The 2,726-nt window shown below is 43.0% G+C and overlaps 1 protein-coding gene across 1 annotated transcript in view; it reads right to left on the reverse strand.

The window, feature by feature from the left end:
• The window catches only part of ZBBX (zinc finger B-box domain containing), a 106,983-nt gene that overhangs the window by 76,002 nt on the left and 28,255 nt on the right, over positions 1–2,726 (reverse strand). The gene's annotated exons all lie outside the window — the stretch shown is intronic.

The raw sequence follows: 2,726 nt of genomic DNA on the forward strand, positions 1-2,726 counted from the left end.
TTGTCAGGGGCTGGGGGATAACAGGAGGATGGGAGCAACAGCAAAGGGTACGAGCTTTCTTTCTGAGGTGGTAAAATATTCTAAAATACCTGTTCTGATAGGCACACATATCTACAGAGTGTATTAAAATCCATTGAATTACATACTTGAAATGCATGATTGTCTTATTTTGAATTATAGTTCAATAAAGCTGTTTTTAAAAATTTCTAGTCTATGATTCCTGGGCAAATGTTTTTTTATGTGTCTTTTGAGTATCCCACCTTTCTATTTTTTTTTTCAATTCTGATTAATGAGATACTTAAGTGCAATGCTCAGCAATGAGGCTGCCTGAGTTAACCAAACTTTCCGACTCTTCATTGAGACTGTCATCGAGTCACTCTTGACATCATCCTCTTCAGAAGATAAGGACGGGAACAAATGACAATTTGCCAGCAGGACGGCATCAGTTGTTACTTTTAGGTGGGAGTCAAGCGTAAGTGCAGGACAGGCAGGTGAGGGACACACTTGGCCTGGAAACCATGTTTTCCACCACAGCCAAGCCCAGCTCATGGCCTCCCGGGCCCCACGGTGGGGGAGCTCGCTGCACTCAGAGAGTTACAGCTGACGGTAAGTTGCATAGTTCCCCTGTTTAGCAAGTCCCCAAGGGTAAGATCAAGCTCCTAAACCAGCTCAGCAAATCACAATTTGCTGACCAGAGGTCATGTTTATTATAAGCATGCTGCCTAGGAGCACAGCTGGCGTTGCTCTCTTCATCTGTTTCCCAAGGAAGAGCTAGAACGTTAAAGGACAGATACACTTACGAGGAAAAGCTTTTGCTAACTCTTCATCCGCATAACACATTAACATGGCATACATTCTTGTAATTACCCAATCCCCAGTTAATGAATTCCTTGGCTTCCAAAATTCAGAGAAAAATAATATTTCCCCCTAGGATAAAGTGTTAACTTATTTCAGGAGCTTGATCACACCCTTGGGGACTCCGCCACATTTTACTCATTCAAAAATGGGTCTGTACGGGCGAGGTACAGTGGGAAGCAGGGGGGATACAGAGACAAACAGCAGGAAACCGTGTCTCTCACGGGGTTTAAAGTGTATCAGAAGACATGAATAGTAAATAGCAATAGAGTGTTAAAAAGTCTTTGATAGAGGAAGTGGAAGGGCAGTGAACACAGACTAATAGTAAAAAAGAATAAGCATCATTCACATTTAAGAAAAATGTTAAAAACATGACATGCTCACTTAGGAACGCTTTAAGCATTTTTTCCTAAGTGTGATATTAATTGATATTTGCAAACAGGAATCGTATATAATTTTAGCACATCCACGTAGCTTCTGCTACCACTGCCCTGTGGCCTCCAACACAGCTGAGAACTTACCACATGCTGGGCATTGCTGCGTGAATTTATGACCATTTCACTTTGGAGGGACATTTTCTTTCAATCTACATATTTCTGCCTTATTAGTAAGCTAAGGGGAAAGAACTGAGTGTGTTCACTCTGCCCCTTCTGAGGTTTCTGTTTAAGGGCACCCTGCCCAGAGAGGGGTCACTGCAATCCAGACATCCATTAAGGCTTTGAGAAGGCTCTGTCTTGCCAAAGGGAAATGTCTAAAAATTACAGGGAAAAAAAAAAACATTCAATTTTAGGAAGTATCAGGAAGCTGGTTCTGCCTTAACATTCAGTCCACAACCACTAATTTTGATCGTATCAGTAATAAAGTTGATATTTTGATTTCTACCTTCTGACTTAAATATCCATTTCTCAGTTGGTTCAGAATATGGAAAGCAAAGAGATGCTATGTACTGACCTTCAAAAATTTCATCATACTCTAAAATCAGGTCAACAATTATCCGTAATTTTACTCTGAATCCCACATTGCTGTGAGTCAGGTTCTCTGAGAAATAAATGCTGAGGTTTGCCTGCCTGAGTTTCAGGGGTGAAGACGCAGAGAAAAACACGTGTGGGTAAGTGGGAGAATTGAGCGAGGAGAACGGCTGAACTTCAACTCAAAAGAAAATCTCAAGAGGAGCTGTAACGGTCTCTCAGTATTGTCCCAAACCAAGGCAAGGGGGCCCCTGGGGACCAGAAGTTGGACGTGGGCTACCAGCTCCAGGAGGGGGGTGAGAGGGAAGGAGCTGAGTTCCTTTTGAGAACGGTGTTTGAAACTGGCCCTACAGGATCATTCCAGTATTCATGCTATAATCCTGCATTATTGGCAATGATCTGAAAATATCATTTAATTCTAAACATTAACGCAATCATATGCTAGCGTGAGTTTAAAAGCTGATATTGGTCATTGCCAATGAAAAGTTAAGAAAAGAATTTTCTTAACTACTGTAACGTTAGCACACATGAGCTTGTTGTGACAGGAACTGAGGTCCTGCCCAGTACTTATTTTCCTTCAAGTGTGTTCAGGCAAACACATCTCCCCACTCACGTTTGCCTGGGCCCCCGTCTTCGGAGATGAAGCTAAGGGGCTGGACATGGTTCTGTGCTGCGTAACGAGGTTTGAGGAACGGACTGTATAGACAGTGACCATACCCTGAGATGACAATGCTGTGTTTCACCGTTACCTTTCCTGTGTTTAGACCCAAGAGTACTGAGCGTCGCATGTCACCACCTACAGTAGTCAGTACAGAAACTCGCTCTCCGTGCTTTCAGCCCACGAGTGATAGTGGGCAGAGCCATTTAGTTCTCTGTGTGTGTGTGTGCGCTCCATAACGTCCA

The sequence above is a fragment of the Otolemur garnettii genome, unplaced genomic scaffold (genome assembly GCF_000181295.1).
Source record: "Otolemur garnettii isolate 467f Iridium unplaced genomic scaffold, OtoGar3 scaffold00084, whole genome shotgun sequence".
Taxonomy (NCBI): Eukaryota; Metazoa; Chordata; class Mammalia; order Primates; family Galagidae; genus Otolemur; species Otolemur garnettii.